We start from the raw sequence: 25,135 nt of genomic DNA, 5'->3' as shown, positions 1-25,135 counted from the left end.
TTCACGTGCATGTTGACACATCGTGTATCGCGTTGGGCGCAGTACTCACTCAAGAAGGAGCGGAGGGAATTAATCACTCGATTGCATTCGCAAGTCGACGATTGTCAAAAGATGAGAAGAACTACTCCACTATTGAGCGCGAGGGATTAGCGATGGTATACGCACTCTAGAAATATCACCACTATCTGCTCGAAGGACACTTTAAGATGTATATTGACCACTCTGCGCTAAAATACCTAGTGAATAAGCCTGTGTAAGGGGGGCGCATTTGTCGATGGTTGCTATTATTTCAAGAATATGACTTCGAAGTCATCGTAAAGCCGAGACGTCTAAATGTAGGCCTAGATCACCTGTCCCGAATTGATAATGGCGAAGAGCCCACAAATTTAGAGGAAGTACTACTAGATGCACAGTTGTATGCAGTGCGCATCGTGGATGGAAACTTTGAGGATATAATCCACTTCTTAACCACAAGAACCGTGCCACAGGGATATTCTGTTCAGCAAAGGTGATACGCGCAGCAGACTTTATTGTTATTGCAGGGCACCTTTACAAAATGGGAAATGACAAAATATTACAAAAATATGTACTTGACTTCGAGCGAGGACAGATCCTAGCTGAAGCACATGGGGGGGTTGCTAGAGGACATTATACGGGTTGCGCCACAGCACAAAACATTCTTTGCACCGAACTATGGTGGCCAACTTTACATCAAGACTCGAAAGCGTACTGTCAGGCCTGCAATGTATGTCAACGAACTGGGAACCATCGCAGAGGGATGAAATGTCGCTCAAGCCATAGATGACGCTGCAACCGTTCAAGAAATGGGGGATCAATTTTGTGGGGCTTATCCCACCTCCAGGAAAGACAAGGGTGCGCTATATCATCACGGTGATAGAATACTTGACTCGATGGGCAGAAGCATAGTGGTTGAAGACTACACGACTGCTTTAGCTACGAAATTCTTGTTAGATAATTTGTTAACACGATTTGGATGTCCAAAACTTCTAATGAGTGACCGCGGAACGCATTTCCTAAATGACACTATCAGTGCACTCACTAAGGAATTTCAGATATACCATCAATATAGTACGTCATACCATCTGCAAGCAAATGGGACAGTTGAAGCATTTAACAAAATTTTGGAGACAGCGTTGACCAAGGTATGTAATTTACAGTGAAACGATTGGGATTTGTGCATATATGTTGTGCTATGGGCATATCAAACAATGTGCAAGAATTTGATGGTCCAGACACCTTTCCAGTTAATCTATGGCAAGGAAGTCGTCATGCCAATGGAATACATTGTACCTAGTTTACAAATAGCAGCAGTGACAGGCATGGCAGACTGTGGAGCTTTAGAAGACAGGATAGCCCAACTGGAGGAACTTGAGGAGGAGTGATTTCTGGCAAGATTCCATCAGCAAGTACAGAATCAGCGAGAAAAAGCTTCACATGATCACCATATCAAGATGTGCACGTTCAAAGAAAATGATCTAGTATTACTATATGACAGAAACTTCGAGAAATTCTGTGGAAAAATCTGAATGCATTGGTTGGGACCCTATGTAGTCAAAGAAGTCACAGATGGAGGCGCGGTCCAACTTGCCAAGTTGAATGGGGAGCCTTTCCCAGGCAGAGTAAATGGCAGTCACCTGAAGCTCTACACGGGTGGGCCAACCGCCTGACTAACCGACTATAGGATAGTCTCACCGCTCCAGGCAGTTGAAAGAGAGCGCGGGACGTTAAAGCAGTCTGTGGGGGAGCTGCACGACAATCAGGGGACGCGCAGAATTGGTATACGGTTGCGGTTGTGTAAAAGGGGTTGTGTTGCTGTGTGGACAAGCAGAGAGGTGACTATGGCAAAACAGTGTGGGTGGCGAGCAATTAAGAGATGGGGTACGAGCCAGATATAGAACGATCTGCTGCAAACTTAACGTCACGGCACCGGAAAAGGAGGGAACCAATGAATTTGAATTTCGAAATGCTTATAAATCATAGGGGGGCATCCACTGAATGAGCTGTGCTTTTGAGAAAAGTAAGCTATTGTGCCTTCCCACTGCTATGGAACTATTCATTATCTACGCTCAAGGAGTAAGCCCGAGGGTTGTGATATGGCCAATGGAGATGCAGGACTTTTTGAATAGTATGGTGTTGACGGCTGCGGGCACCGTGCAGAGTTCAGCATCGAGGGTAGGGGATGTGCCAAAAAAATTTAGACACAAAGCAGAACTAGTCCGGGTGTCGTTGCCTAACCCATGGCCTGGCCGACGAACCATCAAAGATAAGGGAAAGCCTGTAAATACAGAGCCAAATGATGGAATTGCAGTTAATAGTTCATCTCTTACACACCTTGAAGATTGGGATCTCGCGGATAGTAGCAATTGTCTTGCAAAATTGCAACACAAGCTGCAGAAGACAGTGTGTATAGGCAACCAGAAATTGGAGACTTGTTGCATTGGCATGAAGAATTCCCGTACGTGGCACCCCAGCTAGAGCTAAAATCCTATGAGGGGGTGCTCTGTGTTAACCGAGCAAAGCAAAATGAGCATCATCGGTTGCGTGAATTAGTGAAGGCAATGGAGCAGGAGCTAACAGAAGAGTTGCAGGAGATAAAAAGGGAGCAGCAGCACGAAGGGTGTCACTCATAGAGATGGTGGACCGTGAAGCCTAGGCATCGCGTATCGCCGCACCAAAGAGTGACTCGGGACGAGTCACGATGATTGTGTTGGGGGCCTGTTGGGCAACGGAGGCCCCGCATAACAGTTTCTGGGCTTAAAGCCTAGAAGTTAGGGAAATAATATTGTAAATCTCTGACATGCACGGAGCGCGAAATGTAATAGGTCGAGTCAAGGGGTTGTCTGCCCAAAAATAATATAGAATAATATAAAGTAAGTCGGTCTGCCCATGGTCCGCGAACCATGGGATTGTATAAATAGAGCGAGGCTCTAAGGGTAGAAGGCAGTTTTTTTCCAAGATTCGATCTAATGTGTTATGGGTTGGTGAAAGAAATCAGAGTTCTACGTCTGTGAGTTTGAGTCAAGGGAGTTAGTGGGTAGATATAGGCTCCGCAGCTGTGTGTGCAGAGGCCTGATAGAGTCCGCAGTTGTGTGCGCGGACCCCCGTAGTTGTGTGTGTGGGGCAGAAAGAAGGTTGTACTGGAAAGAAGATATTAATAAGGATAAGTTGTTTCTGAAATATCGCAGATCTATTATATTCTGGTTTATGCATCTGTTATATGAATTTATATCCTTTTATGACTGTGCACACTGGTTTTATGATTAAATGTTTGCTTAAAGACTCTATAAGAAGATCAAATCTATAATAATTTCATTAATAAGAATGTACACCTTCGCGGATCTGTGTAGATCCTGATACTAGAGTGGCACAAGGCCATAGAACGGTTCGCGACCCCTCCAGAACACATCAATACATCCCAAGGGTGTAGAAACCTGGCTCCAGCACCCTCCCCTGCTACCTCAGGTGAGACCTCAGTCCGCGCTCTGCGGGCTATTTCTGAAATCATCGGTACATGCGGGATTTGTTTGGCTAAGAACTCTTTCGAACCTGGGTTAGGGCCCAATAGCCAACATTTTTCCTATTAGGGGTAAAATGATCCCCTTTACCATCAAAGATATTTACTTTCTGACGGGACTGTCGAGGTGGGGTGCCCCCATCTCATTATCAGGATTTACCAAAGGAGGTGAATTAGTGAGAGATTATATACAACAGTTTTACCGGGAAGGAGCTCAACCTAGCAGAGACAGAAAGATCAATATCAAGGATGTTGATGATTTACCATTAAGAAAAATCCTTTTTACCCTCACCAAACTGGCTGGCAGTGCAACTTTACATTTGGAAAATAGGTCATATATGCAATATGCTTTGGAGTGCTTGGAGCCAAAAGTATTCAACTAGTGTGAGGCAGTTCTTTCATCTATGAAAGAACAACTGACCAAGGTAAAGAATGGGAAGACAAAAAAAATTGGTTATGTGTCCATCTTGATTTATTTTTCCCTGGAGAGAATCCCACTCATGCAGCCACAAAACATCTCACTAGGAGTACCTGGACCTAGAGACCCACGGATGCAGAGGTGGGTAGATTTTATGGCTAGGCATGCTGGCCAGTCATTTATCTCATTTGCCTCTGCTTTCTTTGAGTGGTTTGACCGTCAGGAGATGGCCTTCGTGGAATATCCATATTCAGGAATGGATTTCCGTGGTGATCCAGATCTGGTGTTACCGGTTGGAGCACAGTGGGGTGCTATTGGTAAATTCATTGACCAAAGTGTTTTTGTTTTTAAAGGTTCTACTTTTTTTTGTTTTTTTTATTGTTGCCAAGACTTAAACAAAGATTTTTTTATATGCATGCAAATTTTGGATATGTTCGACCTATGGGACGCCAATGGGAGGCAGGTGTGCCAGTACATAGAGCTGTTGGGAGAGTAGTTCTCCGGGACTTGGATTTAGCAAAGACATTGGCTGAGCTGCAGGATCACATAGAGGGTTTGACTCTTGGTATTCTGGATGTCTAGATTGAGGAGTTACCTATGTGATTGCAGCGCCATACCACTGGCGTGCCGAGTCGTTGGATGAGACTCCTACGCATGATAGCACAGGCTGTGACCTATTATCATGAGCAGCATTAGTCTATTTGGATATTTTCTACATACATTTTTGAGTTTTTTGGGTCAGATGACTGATTTTTGTCTTGGACACAAACTATTTGTAAAAACTTTATACATCTATCTACAGCTATCTATTTGACTTTCAGAGTTTTATTATGGTTAAGTGATGAAATCCGATTCAAATGATGATGTGAATTGAAAATGTTTACTTTACAGATGTTGCAAAAGTCTATTTAACACATAGTTTGCTAGAGAGTCAGTTAATGTGTTTAGATTTCTGGAAATATGTTAATATTGAATAAATTCAAAATACCTTTCCAAAATACAAACTCTAAGGAACATGCGATGAATTTCTGGGTTTCAAACGAAATAGATGCTAGTAAGTTGTAGTAAGACAAGTTTTGAGTCTAGCCTAATGATGATTTGGCGTATGCCAAGTGAAATGGCATCAGAGAGGAGTTCAATCAATGCGCTATACTCAGCGATATTGTTTGTCGATCATCCAATACATATCCCTCTAAAACTCACTAACTCGCTGCTTGGAGCGAAGATGGCCCATGCTACAAAAGATAAATTCTGCGTACTACGACTAGCTCCATCAGCATAACCAACAAATGGTTCTGAAAATTTCGACATCTGCAACAAATGCGAAGTGGATTACCTAACCAAAATAAAAACTCTAAAAGAAACACACACACAAATGCAAATCAAAGCATATATACATTGAGTCTTACTACACTTAACTAAGCATAATAACGTTTAAGGTACAACCCATTTCAGGGTTGCGACAATGGAATCCCATCATAGTCCACCAAATCGTAGGCACCTTTCATCAACACACATTTAACAATGTAAGGGCCCATCCATAGTGGTTCAAATTTCCCCGCTCCAAGTTTATCAGAATCTTGATCGTAAAGCAAGACCAGCTCACCTTCTGAGAAGACACGAGGCTTAACATTTTTATCATATTGAGCCTTGATGCGTTTTTTATGTGCCTCGTTAGCCATTGCGGCATCAAGATGGGTTTCATCTAGATCGATTAACTCCAAGAAACACGCTTCTTCTTCAAAAATGTCAGGTAGCAGGTCAATCGCAAGTTTGAGAGATGAGATTTCACATTGGATTGCTAAGACTGCTTCCAAACCATACACCAATTGAAAAGGCGTAAATTGGGTCGCATTTCTCACTGAGGTTCGATATGCCCACAAAGCAGAGTACAGGATTAAATACCAATTCCTTTTATGGACTCCAATCATTCTTTGCAACATGTGCTTAAGGACTTTATTGATAGCATCAACTTGTCCGTTAGCTTGCGGGTAATATGGAGTAGAACTATCTTGTGACAGTCCTAATTTGGCAGTTAATTTGGCCATCATGTGATTGTGAAAATGTGACCCGTGATCAGTAACTATAGCTTGTGGTACACCAAACCTAGCAACCACATGGTTGAAAAAAAACAGAGCAGCCATTTTTCCACTGTTGTTCAATGTTGGCATTGCCTCATCCCATTTGGTAAAATAGTCAATGGCAACTATAATATACCCATGCCTGTTATAGACATTTTTGTGCCTAACAGCATGAAGCATGAAATGTCAATAATCTAAGGGATCCAAAGTCCCTAAACATGTTGTTCCTACCCCTAGAGGAACAAGGTCAGCAAACCACAGCACTGAAAATCAATTCTCCACCTGAAAACACTCAAAAACAAGCTATTTCTGGATCATGTCAGCTGCTCCACTGAGCATCTGCGCTGAATGTCAACTGCTCCACTTTGTACCTGCGCTGAATGTCAAAAGCAATGAAGGCTACCTACGCTGGGCGAGATTGGCCAAGTGGCACAGTCATTCTGCAAGGTGTCAAATGCCCAGGAAGCTTCCAAAATGACACTTGGATCAGGGAATTCGCCTTGTGATGAGTAAGAGGATCTAGATCTCCAAGTGGAAGCAAGAAACTCCAAGTGGACTCAAGAACTGAAGTATAACTGAAGTGGGAGAGGACACTAGTCAGCTTCATGCCAGCCTCAAGCTGACTCATCCTTTCTCCAAATCTCCTATATATAGAGCTCTCTCATGAGGTCTAAGGAGGCTGGAATTTTGTGCAAGTAAGGAAGTGCTGTTGGTTTGAGTATAGAACTATTGTGTGATTGCTTTGAAGGAGGTGAAGAGGAGATTTCTTTCTGCTGGGAGGTGTTGCTGGATTGGGCCTATTATGGTTGTAACACTCTCAGAACTTTACTTCTTCTATTAATAAAGTATTTGAGGTTCTTCTATATGCATGTATCTCTATGGTGAATTGATGCTTGTATATTTGATTTATTCTAATCCTTGAATCAGTTATGGATGTATGTTTCTTGTAGTTTAATTTCTTTGTGCTTTTACAGGATCTTTGTGTAGCTGGGCCAGTGAAAGAGCAAGGAGCTAGGAGCAAGCAGCAAAGAGGGAAGATTGGATCAACCATTAGCGGAAGATAACGGTTAGTGGATCCCTTTTCTCTTCTCTCTCTCATCTCATAAAGAAGTAATCTTGAATAGCTTTGCTTTGATTGTTGCTGAGGTACTATCACCCTTAGAGTGGGATAGGGTCATTCCGTATTGGATACTTTTTCCAACAACAAATTGGCGACTCCACTGGGGATTGTATCTTGTTGGTTGTTTGTGTTTTTGCTATTCATTTCATAAACAAAGGGAGTACCGAATCGAACTGTGTTTGAATCATTCAAATACAAAGTAGAGGGCAACTACTCTAGCTCAGTTTCTGGGCAAGTTTATGATTTGAAGAGCTGATCCACAAGGACTCTAATAAGCTCTTAGTGATAGCTTTTCATCCTCCTTGTCATCCCTTAGTGTGTCCTTGACTGATAGCTTCTGATTTGAGCAAAAACTGTGAATTTTTGAGCAATCTGTGACCCGGAAACCACCAGAAACGAAAGTTTTGTTCTTCAGTGCAGGCTGTACAAAGGCTGTTTTCATTTCAGCGCAGTTCCAGAAGGGGCTACCTGCGCTGAAGGTCAAACAGGCAGTGTTCCACCTGCGCTGGACCAGTCCTGCCTTATGCTGCTGGGGTTTCCTGCTGTTTCTTGCCTTGTTTTCACTCTTGTTTTTGTTGTTTGTTACCAGTCAGTGTGCCTATCTGAAACCAACTTTCCTTGTCACTATTCCGCCTCAGTTGTATAAAGAAACTGTGTTTTTTCTTTGTGTATTTCTTATACATTTACAGTTTCCCATAACGAAAGTGAACTAGTCTTGTTGTGACCTCTTAGATCTAGACCTGTGATAAAGTGTCGTTTTGATCTTAAGAGTTAGTTTGTTTGCTGTTCATAGCTGATTGAGCTTTTACTTTCGTCATATGGTTTGAATTTATATATCTCTAGTGTCGAAACAAGTAAATCTTAAGGTGTCTTTTGATTTTGGACAAGCTTGTTTGCTTTCACTTGAAATTGAATTCAAAATTATACAACAGCTTTCTTTTTGCATTGCACCAACATTAAGAAAGAGAAAAGAAATACTTGCATTGTGCATATACATTATGACAGTTTGCATGTTGATTTAGGGAAAAATGCATTAGTGTGTGCTCTATGATCTATGTGAAAAGGTGTTATCTTTCTTTTCCCTCAGTAGTTAAGGTTTTCAAAGTTGAAAGATTGAAAAGCTTGCTTATCATCTTAGACTGCATTTAGGAAGTTGTATTATACATCTCGTGGTGATCCATAAAGGCAAACTGCTAAACAAGATCAACCTTAAAATAAATTTAATTTACATAACAACGCATTGAAACATAACACAAACACATAGAGGTCTAAGCTAGAGACGTGTTCCGGTGTCGTTAAACGTGATATCTTAGCGTTGAGTGGTTGGGTGATTCCTCCACGGTGAAGCAATAAGTATCAATACGGACTTGTGCTCCCACGTACCGTCGCGTATATATTGGGAGACCCCTATAGGAATAAATCCTTTATCCAATAGGAAACCGTGTCGGTCGCCCTACTGATCGCAATGCAGTGAACACAGCATTCACGAAGATCGACCACTCGTACCGTAAAACGTATTCTGTGGTTTTGCGAAAAGTTTGGCACACCCTCTGCCTAGAACTCCAGAGCAATTTCTTTTGGCCTTTTTCAAACTCTATAACTGAAAAAGTCCATCCGAGCATTTGTCACTTCGGGCTCGTTAAAACATCGAAGGAGACTAGAGTCATCTTTAGCTTTTTCTCGACTCTTAAAAAGTGAAAAAGCAAGTTGTGTCTAAGCGTCATTATAAAATTTATTTTAAACGGAACATAATCACCTCCTATTCCCGCGTTGATCTTAAGTTGAGAACATGGAACGCCCCAACCAAGGAACTCCACATGATGGAAATCCTAGTCCATTCTCCTCTTGGGGAGAAGTTGGTGCGCCCCACATGGCCACATTGTCGCTTCCAGGACTGACAATTGGCCTGCCTATTTGGCTTTTCTCAACTAATGTAGTTCAGACCACCATGGTTCCTGAACAGTCGAGTCAACAGTTAGATCAGTCTAGAGCTGCCCACCAGCCTTCTACTTATAACTCTTCCTCCAATCCTTCATCTTCGCAAGGTAGAGCCGGCAAAAGCCAAGCTCCCATGGAGAAGAAGGAGAAGAAGAAGAAGGAGAAGAAGAAGAAGGAACCTAAGGCAACTGGGGGCAAGCAAAAGACATCTGAAAAAAAACCACACACAGCACAGACCGGACCTAAATCTCCATGTGTCATATGTAGAGGAGACCACTTCCATAGAGATTGTCCCTGTATTCCCCGGATACTAAGGGACTGGTCACCTCGTTTGCACAATTCGGGAGCATCAACCTCTGGTAGCCATGTTGATTGCGTACCGTCAACCAGCAAAAGTGAAGGTTCGAGACAAAGAGGGGGAGTAAGATCCCCCTGCAGACTGTGTGAAGGCGGTCACGCCATCCACCGTTGTCCCTTCTTAGACGAGGCGAAGAGAGTTTTGGAAGATCGCCCGGTTTCACCGATGAGACTTCCTCCTGGATACAAAAAACTCGTGCCAAGTCCTTCGTTGGTTGAAAATACAGCTGGCCCGCTCAAGTGGTCAGCTGAAGCGTCAGTCATTGAAAATGAACCTACTGAATCCAGACCAGACGAAAGTCTAAAGGTCGATACGGCAGTTGACCCGGTTCTTCCTTCAGAGGTTTCATCCTCAAATGACACCGTCACTGAAGATTCATCTTCAAATGACACCCTCACTGAAGAGAATAAGGATGACACCATCCATATTCTTTTCATTAACACAGATTCTGATGAGCATCAGGACAATGCGCCCACTCCTTTATCGCAGGAAGGAACATCGTCAGGATCGTATCCGACCGTGTATTCGGTCCCACCACCAAGCAACCTGGTTGTGTCCTTTGATTGGAACCAACTAGGCAGACCCCGGTTACCAGCCAGTATACCATTCAGAATCATAGTCCAAATCTACAGGATGGTAATGGCTAGAACTATCATTGATGAAGGGGCATCTGTGAGTATCCTTTCCTCTATTGCTTGGAAAGCAATGGGTTCCCCAGAGCTTTTACCTGAGATAAGAAATCTCTCGGGTTTTGATAAAGGAGCCAGTCAACCGTTAGGGATCCTCCCCAATGTACCTGTTACATTGAAAGGGAAGACCGTTCAAATGAACGTTATGGTCGTTCAAGGACCCTTGGATTATAACCTACTCCTTGGACGAGACTATATATATTGCATGGGAGCTATAGTCTCCTCACTCTTTAGAGTAATGTGTTTTCCACACGAAGGAAGAATGGTCAAGCTCGTAGACCAACTTTCATTTCCGGGATCACGCATCGCAAATAGTCAAATACCAACCCTGAATGGTCTATTCACCCAAGAAATGTCTCCACCCCCAGTCCTCCTTCCCGATGAATGCGAGTGATTCGGAAAGATGGGACTGGAACCCAGGGGGCATGCATCCTGGTCTGCTTCGGGCAGAGGAAACCCTGGGTATAAGGTAGAATTTCCGCGAAGGAATATGACTAGTCCGTACCCCGTCCGTGGAAGGAAGAGAGGGTTGTTCTAGAATAAGATTCTTTTGTCAAAGTTATGTGTTTGATGATTTCTAGTCATTCACCTTTGTCTAAATAGGTAGGTAATACCAAAGAAAGAGATTCCTTTGCGGCAGCAAATTGTAACCATCTTTGGGTAAAAAGGCAATCCTCACCCATTAAAACAAATGTTTTGAAGGATAAGTAGGGGCAGCCTCCAAAGAAAGAGATTCCTTTGCTGCAACAAATTGTAACCATCTTTGAGTAACCTAATGATAGACATTGCCGAAGAAAGAGTTTCATTTGCGGCAGCAAATAAAACCATTTTTTGGATAACCTGAAAGAGGCAAGCCTCACCCATCAAAACAAATGTTTTGAAGGATAAGTAGGGGCAGCCTTGAAATTGTACTTTATACCTGGGGGCATGCGAACCTTTTGGAGTGCAAGCAAAGAGCGGTTATTTATCTGTTTTTTGGATTAGTCGTTTCCGAACTTGCATAAAGAAAGGATGTGGGGCAAAGGTCAAAATTTGCCAAATGAGGAGCATAGCTTCGTGAGATAAAGCTCCATAAAAAATAGCTATCTCACAGGAGACATTTCTTATCTTATGACTGGTATTTCGAGCAGTTTTACCGCGGAATTTATGCTCGTTAAAAAATAGAAAAGCGAGATCCGAGCAGTTTTAGCGTCATAGTTCATGCTCGTTAAAAAATAAACATAAGCTTTTGAGCAAGTTTAAGCTCGTTAAAAAATGAACTTCCTGGTAAATAACCATCAAGAATGTACCCTGATCAACCATAAAAAGACCTTGGTCGTGTTTTGCTGCAGCCATCACCTCCACCGTTCATTTGGCCGATCGTTTACCTCCATATGATTGTTTACCCATTTTGAGGAACAGCTGTGAAGAGTGATTTCACTTAGCCATCCTTGTGACACTGCCGTGATTGGAAAATTCCAACCTGTACCTGGAATCTGCTGCTATCCCTGTTTATCACTCGTTCCTCAAAAGACGATTCTTCTTTGAGCTCTTTTCTCCTGACTCGTAAAATATGAAAAGTTTGCCGAGTTTTGGCCTTCCAGCTCGTTAAAGTGACCGGAAGAGCTATCCCTCCTCTAGATTTTAATCTTTTTGGACCTGAGGGATTATTGCACAAAAAGGTCAAGCGCTTGTTTTATTCGGCTCGTTAAAGTAATCGAAAACTCATCCCTTTTGTATTGTTTTATACTTTTTCGGACTTAAGGGATTAGATGACGAAAAAGGAATTTTGGAGTTAACTTTCTGTACCCTTTCAGAATCTCTAAAAATGAAAAGGACCAAGTTTTCCTTGTCGTTAGACTCGTTAAAATGATTAAATAGCGACAAACTTGTCTTTAGACAAGAACGAGTTTCCCTATCGCTAAGCTCGTTAAAACATAGCGATGGGCTTGCCCGAAGGGCAGGTTATAGAACAAGCATATGTTATCCTCCTCAAGCTTGACAAAAATAAAGAGGTACTGGTCAGAAATGACTGGGGAAAAATTGGGAGAACCTCAAAGCTTTAATGGTAGCAAGTCGCTCTTGAACATGACACTTTGTCCTCCGTATCACATCGGGTTGGGTTGTTTCATTCACCGGTCTCATCACCATGGTCCTCGCCAAACCATCCACATTTGGGGTAATGCTACCGATCCATCACATCAGTGACGTTATATGTTCAAGAGATGTTGTTCAGAAAGAGTCAACCGTGTCCCATCCACTGCCATACATTATCCTTCATCCACCCATGATCGCCACCCTGAATCATATTTCACAGATTGTTTTCGCCTCCACTAAAATCATTAGCTCCGTTCCGTGTCATTGATGTGGGATTCATTAAGGCCCTCCTTTGACGGATCGCTTCTTGTCGACTTCAGCTCATTATCCAAGAAGTTGATCTAGGAACAAAACCCCCCAGTACTTTGAAGCTTGCATGCCTCAATGGTAAGTTTCTCACTTCCGGCGACAGGTATACATCAATGACCTTCGACCAGAAGATTTTGCGTGGTGTTCGATGCCAAGTCCTTTATTCACACCACGTGAATTGTACTGCAGTACCTTGAGGGTCATTGTCATTATTGGTGATTCCTCTCGTGCTTGTTAACGGTTTACATTATTGACCGGTAATCAAGCGATGTCTTTCCATGTTCGACTTCAGCGCAATTCTCACATGGATCGACTTGTACTTAGAGTGAAGATCGAACGAGTTTGAAGACCCCGGATCTAGTTTCATCCATCCGGGCTGCGATATATATATTCAGGATATAAAGACATTTGTTATGTACATCATTGCAGCAGATGATCATCCTACTCAAAGGATGATAATTTCAGCAGAGAATTATCAGTCTACCACCAGACAATCGTCTGTTCTATGTACCAAAATGAATTTATAAAGCTGAGCATGGGAATGCCCGCCTCAGCTAGATCATGAAAGCATAATGAAAAATAATATATTGTATTGTATTTTATTACAGGGCACCTCTCAGCGATTGAATGAACTTCGGATCCTCCTGATAAAGCATTTCACCCGATAAACGACCTCATACTTTAGGGGGCAACTGTTATAGACATTTTTGTGCCTAACAGCATGAAGCATGAAATGTCAATAATCTAAGGGATCCAAAGTCCCTAAACATGTTGTTCCTACCCCTAGAGGAACAAGGTCAGCAAACCACAGCACTGAAAATCAGTTCTCCACCTGAAAACACTCAAAAACAAGCTATTTCTGGATCATGTCAGCTACTCCACTGAGCATCTGGGCTGAATGTCAACTGCTCCACTCTGTACCTGCGCTGAATGTCAAAAGCAATGAAGGCTACCTGCGCTGGGCGAGATTGGCCAAGTGGCACAGTCATTCTGCAAGGTGTCAAATGCCCAGGAAGCTTCCAAAATGACACTTGGATCAGGGAATTCGCCTTGTGATGAGTAAGAGGATCTAGATCTCCAAGTGGAAGCAAGAAACTCCAAGTGGACTCAAGAACTGAAGTATAACTGAAGTGGGAGAGGACACTAGTCAGCTTCATGCCAGCCTCAAGCTGACTCATCCTTTCTCCAAATCTCCTATATATAGAGCTCTCTCATGAGGTCTAAGGAGGCTGGAATTTTGTGCAAGTAAGGAAGTGCTGTTGGTTTGAGTATAGAACTATTGTGTGATTGCTTTGAAGGAGGTGAAGAGGAGATTTCTTTCTGCTGGGAGGTGTTGCTGGATTGGGCCTATTATGGTTGTAACACTCTCAGAACTTTACTTCTTCTATTAATAAAGTATTTGAGGTTCTTCTATATGCATGTATCTCTATGGTGAATTGATGCTTGTATATTTGATTTATTCTAATCCTTGAATCAGTTATGGATGTATGCTTCTTGTAGTTTCCTTTCTTTGTGCTTTTACAGGATCTTTGTGTAGCTGGGCCGGTGAAAGAGCAAGGAGCTAGGAGCAAGCAGCAAAGAGGGAAGATTGGATCAACCATTAGCGGAAGATAACGGTTAGTGGATCCCTTTTCTCTTCTCTCTCTCATCTCATAAAGAAGTAATCTTGAATAGCTTTGCTTTGATTGTTGCTGAGGTACTATCACCCTTAGAGTGGGATAGGGTCATTCCGTATTGGATACTTTTCCCAACAACAATGCCCCCCGACCGAGGTGGGGTTACATGTCATAAATTCAATGCCCCATTTTGCGAAATGGGCCAACAGCAACAACTGGATGCAGTGGTGCAGGTGGTAGTCCGGTTTTACGATCAAATATCTCGCAAGCATGGCAACTTCTGACAGCAATAATGCAATCTTTGAATATGGTTGGCCAGAAGTAGCTAGCACATAGAATTTTTTGTGCAGTTGTGTAACCAGATAAATGCCCCCCACAAGCACCTTCATGACACTCATTCAAAGCTTTTTCGGCCTCCTCATGAATAATTCACCTACGTAAGATCGTATTGACACCACGACGATAAAGTGCATCACCAATGATCAGATAATCTTTGGCTTGGTATTGAGTACGTCGTTGTTTAGAGCGAGAGGTATTAGGCCAAAAAGCTTGGGTCTGGAGATAGACCAATATATCTCCATACCATGGATCACTTGACGAGATCAAAAACAGAGACTCATCCAAGATTGACGCTTCTGATGTTAAATCACTGGAGGATGAGGAAAGATCGCAAAGTAACTCAGCAAAGACAAGAGATTTCTTTGATTTAGACTTGATGAATTCCAAATCAAACTCCTGCAAGATAACTATCCATTTAGAATATTTCCCCCCAGCAATCGACGTGAAAAAATGTATGTCATAGGGTTGCAATCTAATACAATGGAAGTTTTGCAAAGGAGGATGTAATGACGAAATCTCTGCACAGCTTGAACGACTGCCAAGGCTAACTTTTTGAAATATGAATGTTTACTTTTGTATCGTTGAGGTTACGACTCAAATAGTAAATAGGATGTTCAATTCCACTTTCTTCTTGAACTAAAACCATACCAATGGTTGTATCTGCAGAGGCGAGATACAGGTAAAAGTCTTTTTGATAGTTTGGGGCATACATTAATGATGCTTTAATCCAGGAATCTTTAAGAGCATCAAAAGAAGCTTGCACAACTTGGTCCCAATGGAAGGGTACCCCTTTCTTAAATAGACGTGTATAACCTTTAGCTAACTCAGCATAGTTTGGAATGAACCTCCTTAGAAATTTTTCCTTCCCTTGAAGTCTGTGTATCTATAACAAGTCTGAAGGTGGAGGCAAGTCAAGGATTGCCTGAACCTTAATGGGATCGAGTTGAATTCCATCTTTTAAAACTACAAATACAAGCAATCGACTAGAGCCAAAAAAAAACACACATTTATTGTGGATTGAGTCTTATCTTGTAGTGTCAACATCATAAGGTAAGGTTGAACAATGTGCTTGATGTCATGGAAGGCATAATTCATCGCCCTCTGAAATGTAGCCCCTGCATTCTTCAGATCAAAAGGTAGGTTTCAATATGCAAATGTGCCCCACGGACATATAAAAGCAGTTTTTGATTGGTCCTGTGGGCAGATATTGATTTGATTGTAGCCAGAAAATCCATCCATGAATGAAAATATTTCACATTCAGCACATTCGTCAATAATCTGGTCGATAAAAGGTGTAGGATAATTGTCCACTAGACATGCTTGGTTTACATCCCTATAATCCATGCACACTTGAATTGTCCCTTGTTTTTTCATCACTGGAATAATGTTAGATACCCAATCAGTAAGAGGTACAGGGATAATGAAGGCAGCACGCAAAAAAATTTCAACCTCTTCTTTAATGGCAGCAGCTTTCTTAGGATAAACAGGTCGAAGCCGTTATCGTACTAGTTTGACATCAGGGTACATTTTAATCTCATGTTCAAAAATACTTGAGTCAATGGCCGACATCTCCTCATAATACCATTCAAAGATATCTCAAAATTCGTGAAAAAGAGCATAGTAAGTATGAAGTTCCAACGAAGAACAGGATTTTCCAACATGAATGTTTTCTACAATGCTAGGCTTGGTCGAAATGTTTATAGAAATTGTTTATTCTATGTTGGACAAATTACACTCAGAATCTACAGTGTTTACAGAATTTGACAAAAAATCAACGATCGATGGGTGATTTAGTTCATCTGAATAATCTTCATTATCATCTTGAAGGTGGGAACGTTGATGATAATCCTCCCACAACGTCTCTCCTATCATCATTGATTTGACGATTCCTTCATCCGTAGAATGTATATGTGAAAAAAGGATCCGAAGAGGTACCATATTCTAATGATCTATCCACCCATACAATTGTTGAGTGCGGATTAGGGTTTTCCGCACAAGCCCAAAAAATTGATTGCTATGATGATTCAATGGGGCTTAACGGAAACCCCTCACTATGACCATCAATTTCAAAGTAGTTGGAAATCTTCTTAAAATCAGATGATGTAGAAGAAATCATGTTGCAAGTCTCCACTCTTTCCACTTCCGCGAAACCAGATGGTGACGGGAGGGTAAAAGTGCCCATCAGGGAAGGATCTTTAAGGAGACCTACTCCAACACTTTGAAGTGACGGTGGGTTTCCGTGTATCAATGGAATGCTTCCCGTAGCCTATGAACTATTGGCAAATAAGGCTAGCTGATCAATGACTGTGATTCCACCCTTGAAAGGAAATGAAATTGTACGAAAGTACATGGAAACGAAAGCAGCCATAGCATATACCCAAGGCCTTCCTAGAAAAATTTTGTAATCGAGGAGTCCGTCAACTACCTCAACATCAATAGTTATTATCTTTCCCCCTAGTTCAAAAACGCCTAACCCTCTAGATCTAGTAACGGATCTAGAAACAACAGACAAAGTAATTTTAACCTTTTCTATAATCAACAGATAAAACAAGAGAGAAGAGAAACCTACTTGTAGTTTTCACTAGCTCCTTGTCTCCCTTGACTGATTTTTCTGCTCCTTCCTGTACTTAAGTCGCTTGGAAAGTACCTGCACAATCACAGAAACAAAAACCAATCAAGGCATAATGATCTATTGCTTATAAATAACATGGAATCGAAAACATGATATACATATGAAAGCATTAACATATAACACAAGCATAAGGAAAAAGTCTTGAAAGCTTTATTGATAAGAGGAAAGATTATAACCCATATGAGCTCGATCCAGTGTCATATTTCCAATTCAATCCCTCATCACCTCATGAAAAGCAAGACACTCCAACACTATCACAATACGTGCACTTAATTCTAATCTCATATCACCAGCATCTCCTTACAACTCAATATTTTTCAGCCCTTGACCTCTTAGATGAGTGATCTATTTATAGGTGAGTTACGGAGGTTATGCCATCAATGGTGATGATGAATGCCTTTCTAAATTTAGAAATCAGAGAAGAAGGGATAGAGGATTGATGTTTCATAATTCCCTTTCTCATCCAAAAGCGAACTCAAATGTGTAAGTGGCATTTGAGAAACTTCTAGAGGCTTCCAATCGATAAGGAATCTTCAAACCCTCATGGAACGTTTCTCAAATTCGCTCAATGCAGGCCAAATAGGAACCAAGTGCACTGCATAGAACCCTGTCACTGTATGGTTAGCATTGCAGCGTGCCCTAATGAAGGCCTACTTGCGTTGATCTTCTTAGAGGTAGTTTTTGGATGTTTTCACTGATGGAACTTCTTGGGATGTAAGGAATTCTGGTGACTAACTTCTTTAGGGCATGTAACAACTCGTACTAGGGTTTGATGGGTCCTAATAGTATCGATCTGTAAGTTGGGGTTGATGTGCCCAAATGGATCTATAACAGTTTCCTCCTAAAGAATGAAGTCATAAATATCTATGTCGGGTGAAATGCTTTATCATGAGGAGAGGAGGCTTCGAACAGAAGGTAGCCTGCATCAATTACATTACATATATCATGATTTTTTTATTTTTCTGATGAAATAGCTGACGGAGGCATACCCATGCTCATCTTATAAACTTTCATTACATATACAAATATAGTCATCTATAGATATAGACCCATGAATGGTTGACCATAAATGTAAGGTCATCGTACGTTTAATTTAGTACTCCCAAAAATATCGCAGCACTAATGGATGAAACTAGATCTGGGTTCTTAGATGTGGGATACGTCAAGGCCCTCCTCTAAATTTAGAAAACAGTTCCATAGAAGAAGGGATAGGGGATCAATTACATATCTATTTGGGCACATCAACCCCAACTTACGAATCGATACTATTAGGACACATCAAACCCTAGTACAAGTTGTTACATGCCCTAAAGAAGTTAGTCACCAGAATGCCTTACTTCCTAAGAAGTTCCATCACTGAAAACATCCAAAAACTACCTCTAAGAAGACCAATGCAGGTAGGCCTTCATTAGGGTGCGCTGCAATGCAAACCATACACTGACAAGGTGCTATGCAGCGCACTTGGTCCCTCTTTGGCCTGCGCTGAGCAAATTTGAGCAAAGTTCCGTGAGGGTTTGAAGATTCCTTATCCATTGGAAGCCTATAGAAGTTTCTCAAATGCCACCTACACCTTTGAGTTCACTTTTGGATGAGAAAGGGAATTAGGAAACATCAATCCCCTATACCTTCTTCTATGGAACTGATTTCTAAATTTATAGGAGGGCCTTGATGTATCCCACATATACGACACAAAAATAGGTAAATGATTTTGGAGATGAGAATCGATTAATGAAACAAGGTTCAGGAATGGTGGTCATGAAAATTAAGGTTTATGGTATTGCAAAGAATGAAGTTTGAACTGAATGACTTCTCTTGAACATATTGGCGACGCTAAGATGAATTGGTAGCATTGACCCAAAACAAAGTAATGGATGGTATGATAGACCAATGGTGTGATAACCATCAAGCAGATAACCCAACCCAAATAGTCACGGAGATGAAGTGAAAGTGTCATGTTCAAGAGCAACTTTCTACCATAAAGTTTTCTTGACTTTTTCCCATTTTCCCAAGTCATTACTGACCAATACCTCTTTATTTTTTATCAAACTTGAGGAGGATAACACATTCTTGTTGTATAATTCACCCTTCAGGTGAACCCATCACTATTTGATGCTTTAACGAGTCTATCGAAGGTGAAACTCGTTCTTGTCTAGATGGACAAGTTTGTCGCTATTTTATGTTTTTAACGAGTTTAACGACAAATAAAACTTGGTCCTTTTCATGTTTAGAGAGTTTGAAAAGGGACGAAAAGAAAACTCCATGAGTTCTGTTGTGGGGAAAAATGCCTATGCAGGATGATCCTATCCACCTAAGGTGTGACAGTGCCTTAGCAACAAACGAGTACAGCTATTCTGGTTTCTTCCTTTATGAAATGTGAAAGAAGAGAGATCAATAGACTTACCGGTGTCTTCCGTTTGTCCCTCGATCCAGTCTCTCTTCTCTTTGGGAGTTCACAACTACTTGCCTTCTTGCTTATCCAGCTTCAACTTCCTGCAAGATCACAAGAGAACAGCTACTTGCGACAAGAGAACAGCTACTTGCGACAAGAGAAGAACTCTACACAAAGACAGATATTCACATTCATAACTAGTTTAGGATTAGAAATAAACCAAATACACTAATACATTCATACATCAAAATACATCAGCATATAGGAGAAACCAAGATAGCTTTATTGATGAATAACAAGGTTCAGGAAGAGATACAACCCAGAGGGCTCCAATCCAGCATCTCCTTCCCAGCAAATGGAATTCCTATCTTCACCCCTTTCAAAGCATTAAGCACCCAATGATTCCAATCTCAAACCAACAGCAATTCTTTGCAATAACAAAATTCCAGCCTCCAGATCTCATGGAGAAGAGATCCATATATAGATGTTTGGAGAGAGGATGAGTCAGCTTGAGATCTGACTAGTGTCCTCTCCCTCTATCAGTTCTTGAGTCCACTTGGAGTTTCTTGCTTCCACTTGGAGATTTGGAACCTCTTACTCATCACCAGTCGAATTCCCTGAGGCAAGTGTCATTTTGGAAGCTTCCTGAGTTTTGACACCTTGAGAAATGAGCCTGCCACTTGTCCACTCTCGTTCAGCGCAGGTAGCCAGTGTTCCAGTTGACATTCAACGCAGGTAGCCAGTGTTTTCTTTGACATTCAGCGCAAACAGCTAGTGTAGCCACTGAAATGATCCTGAATTGACTTGTTTTGAGCAGTTTTTGGTGGAGAACTTCTGTGAATTGTTGTGGTTTGTTAGCCTTGTTCCTCTAGGGGTAGGAACAACATGTTTAGGGACTTTGGATCCCTTAGATTATGGACATTTCATGCTCAATGTTGTAAGGCACAAAAATGTCTATAACAGTTGCCCCCTAAAGTATGAGGCTGTTTATCAGGTGAAATGCTTTATCAGGGGGATCCAAAGTTCATCCAATGCTGAGAGGAGACCTGTAATAAGATACAATACAATACATTATTTTTCATACTGCTTTCATGATCTAGCTGAGGTGGGCATTCCCATGCTCAACTTCATAAATTCATTTTTCTGTACATAGAACAGACAATCGTCTGATGATAGACTGATAATTTTGATGAAATTATCATCCTTTGAGTAGGATGATTATCTGCTGCAATGATGTACATGTCAATTTTTTTATCTTTCCTGAATATATATCGTAACCCGGATGGATGAAACTAGATACGGGGTCTTCAAACTCGTTCGATCTTCACTCTAAGTACAAGTCGATCCATGTGAGAAATGTTCTGAAGTCGAACATGGAAAGACATCGCTTGATTACCGGACAATGATGTAAACCGTTAACAAGCGCGAGAGGAATCACCGATAATGATAATGACCCTCAAGGTACTGCAGTACAATTCACGTGGTGTGAATAAAGGACTTGGCGTCGAACACCACGCAAAATCTTTCGATCGAAGGTCATTGATGTATACCTGTCGCCAGAAGTGAGAAACTTGCCATTGTGGCATGCAAGCTTCAAAGTACTGAAGGGGTTGTTCCTAGATCAACTTCTTGGATAATGAGCTGATGTCGACAAGAAGCGATCCGTCACAGGAGGGCCTTAATGAATCCCACATCAGTGACACGGAACGGAGCTAATGATTTTAATGGAGGTGAAAACGATCTGTGACATATGATTCAGGATGGCGGTCATGAAAGGATGAAGGATAATGTATGGCAGTGGATGGGACACGGTTGACTTTTTCTGAATGACTTCTCTTGAACATATGGCGACACTGATACGATGGATCGGTAGCATTACCCCAAATATGGATGGTATGGCAAGACCATGGATGTTACCGGTGAATGAAACAACCCAACCCAATTGTGGTACGGAGGAAAAGTGTCATGTTCAAGAGCGACTTGCTACCATCAAAGTTTTCTTTAGTTTCTCCCAATTTTTCCCCAGTCATTGTTGACCAGTACCTCTTTATTTTTTTCAAGCTTGAGGAGGATAACATATGCTTGTTCTATAACCTACCCTTCGGGCAAGCCCATCGCTATGTTTTAACGAGCCTGGCGATAGTGAAACTCGTTCTCGTCTAAAGACAAGTTTGTCGCTATTTAATGATTTTAACGAGTCTAACAACAAGGATAACTCGGTCCTTTTCATTTTTAGAGAGTCTGAAAAGGTACATAAACTTAACTCCAAAAGTCCTTTTTCGTCATCTAATCCCTTAAGTCTGAAAAAGTATAAAACAATACAGAAGGGATGAGTTTTCGATAGTTTTAATGAGCCGAACAAAACAAGCGCTCGATCTTTTTGTGCAATAATCCCTCAGGTCCAAAAAGATTAAAATCTAGAGGAGGGATAGCTCTTCTGGTCGCTTTAACGAGCTGGAAGGCCAAAACTCGGCAATCTTTTCATATTTTACGAGTCAGTTGAAAAGAGCTTAAAGAAGACTCGTCTTTTGAGGAACGAGTGATAAACAGGGTTAGCAGCTGATTCCAAGTACAGGTTGGAATTTTCCAATCACGGCAGTGTCACAAGGATGGCTAGGTGAAATCACTCTTCGCAGTTGTTCCTGAAAATGGGTAAACAATCCTATGGAGGCAAATGATCAACCAATGGAAAAGTGGAGGTGATGGTGCAAACACGACCAAGGCTTTAATGGCTGATGATATTACATTCACAGTGGTTATTTACTGGGATAGTTCATTTTTTAACGAGCTTAAACGCGGGTGGAAACATTTGCTCGATCTTATGTTTATTTTTTAACGAGCATGAACTATGTGCTAAAACTGCTCGGATCTTGCGTTTATTTTTTAACGAGCATGAACTGTGTGCTAAAACTGCTCGATTACCCAGTCATAAGATAAGAGTGTCTCATTGAGATTCTATTTTTTATGGAGCTTCATCTCACAAAGCTATGCCCCGCACCCTTTCTTTATGCAAGTTAGGAAACGGCTAACCCAAAAAGCAGATAAATAATCGCTCTTTGCTTGCACTCCAAAAAGGTTTGCATGCCCCCAGGTATAAAGTACGATTTCAAGGTTACCTCTACTTCTTTTCCTTCAAAACAATTGTTTTAAAGAGAGAGGCTTACCTCTTTCAGGTTACCCAAAGATTGTCTCGTTAATCTTTCAAACAAAACACTTCCTCAGCAATGTCTACCGAAATAGACAAAGGTGAGAGACTCCGTCTGTCAACTCACATAACTTTGACAAAAGAATCTTATTCTAGAATAACCCCTCTCCAACAAGGGTGGGGTACAGACTAGTCATATTCTCCTGTGGAAACCTACTCTATACCCAAAGTTTTCCTGCCGAAGCAGACCAGGACGCATGCTCCCTGGGTTCCAGTCATATCCTCCCGGATTACTCGCGCTCATCAGGAGGACGGACCGTGGGTTGAGACATTTCTTGTGTGAATAGACCATTTAGGGATGGTACCTGACTATTTGCGATGCGTGATCCGGGAAATGAAAGTTGGTCCACGAGCTTGACCACTCTTCCTTCATGCGGAAAACACATTACTCTAAAGAGTGAAGAGACGATGGCTCCCATGCAATATATATAGTCTCGTCCAAGGAGTAGGTTATAATCCAAGGGTCCTTGAACGACCATCACGTTCATTTGAACGGTCTTCCCTTTCAATGTTATAGGCACATTGGGGAGGATCCCTAAAGGTCGACTGGTTCCTTTATCAAAGCCTGATAGATTTCTCATTTCAGGCAAAAGCGCTGGCGAACCAAGCGCTTTCCAAGCAATAGAGGAAAGGATACTCACAGATGCCCCCTCATCAATGATAGTGCCAGCCATCACCATTCTGTATATTTGAACGATAATTCTGAATGGTATGCTTGCTGGCAACCGGGGTCTGCCTAGTTGGTTCCAATCAAAGGACACAACCAGGTTGCTTGGTGGTGGGACCGAATAAATGGCCGGATATCGCTCTGACGAACTTCCTTCCTGCGATAAAGGAATGGGGGCATTGCCCCCTTGTTCATCAGAGTCAGTGTTGATGAAGAGAACTTGGACGGTGGCGTCTTTATTCTCCTCTGTGATGGCATCATTCGAAGATAGAGCCTCTGAAGGCAAAACCGGGTCAACTGCCATCTCAACCTTTTGACTTTCATCAGGCATGGATCCAGATGGTTCATCTTCAATGATAGGTGTTTCGGCTGACCACCTGGGCGGGCCAGCCGAGTTCTCAACTAGTGAAGGACTTGGTAGGAGTTTTTGGTATCCAGGAGGAAGTTGCGCTCGTAAAATCGGGCGATCTTCCAGAACTCTTTTAGCCTCGTCTAAGAAGGGACAACGGTGGATGGCGTGATCGCCTTCACACAGTTTACAGGGAAATCTAGCTTTCCCTTTCTGTCCTGGGACTTCACTTTCACTAGTCGACGGTGAGCAGTCAACATGGCTATCAGAGGTTGATGCTACCGAATTGTGCAAATGGGGAGACCAGTCCCTTAGTATCCGAGGGATGCAGGGACAATCTCTGTGGAAATGGTCTCCCTTGCATATGACACATGGCGATTTAGGCCTGGTTAGTGCTGTGTGTGGATTTTTGTCAGACGACACCTGTTTGCCCCCAGTCGCCTTTGGATCCTTCTTCTTCTTCTCTTTCTTGTTCTTTTCCTTCTTCTCCTTAGGAACCTGGGTTTTTATTTTACCGGTTTCGTCAAGCGAAGAGGAAGGAGGAGAGGAAGATGAAGTAGAAGGCTGGTGGGCAACTCTGGTCTGATCTAACTGTTGACTAGATTGTTCAGGAATGGTGGTGTTCTGAACGACATTGGTTGAAAAGAGCCAGACTGGCAGGCCAATTGTCAGTCCTGGAAGCGACAATGTGGCCATGTGGGGCGCACCAACATCTCCCCAAGAGGAGAAGGGACTAGGATTTCCACCAAGGGGAATTCCTTGGTTGGAGTGCTCCATTTTTTCAACCTAAAGATCAACGTAGGAATAAAGGGTGATTGTTCCGTTTAAAATAAATTTTAACGACGCTTTAGACACAACTTGCTTTTTCAGTTTTAAAGAGTCGAGAAAAAGCTAAAGATGACTCTAGTCTCCTTCGATGTTTTAACGAGCCCGAAGTGACAAATGCTCGGATGGACTTTTTCTTTTATAGAGTCTGAAAAAGGCCCAAAGGAACTGCTCTGGAGTTCTAGGCAGAGGGTGTGCCAAACTTTTCGCAAAACCGCGGAATACTTTTTAGGGTACGGGTGGTCGATCTTCCTGAATGTTGTGTTCAATGCATTGCGATCAGTAGGGCGGCCGACACGGCTTCCTAAGGATAAAGGTTTTATGCCTATAGGGGTCTCCCAATATATACGCGACGGTACGTGGGAGAAAAATCCGTACTGGCGCTATCGTCTCTCAGGAGGAATCACCCACCATCCACGAGATCGACAGTCACCAGGCTTAACGACGCCGGAACACGTCTCTAGCCTAGACCTCTATGTTGTGCGTTATGTTGCAAAGCATTGTTAAGTTCATTCAAATTATTTTAGGTTGATCTTTTTAAAGTTTGCCTTTCAAGGTTCACCACGAGATGTATGATACAAATTCCTAA

This window comes from Pinus tabuliformis, chromosome 4_2 (assembly GCF_031772625.1).
Source record: "Pinus tabuliformis cultivar Carrire ecotype Pingquan chromosome 4_2, CPIR1, whole genome shotgun sequence".
NCBI classification, from domain to species: Eukaryota; Viridiplantae; Streptophyta; class Pinopsida; order Pinales; family Pinaceae; genus Pinus; species Pinus tabuliformis.
This window is presented reverse-complemented; position numbering follows the sequence as displayed.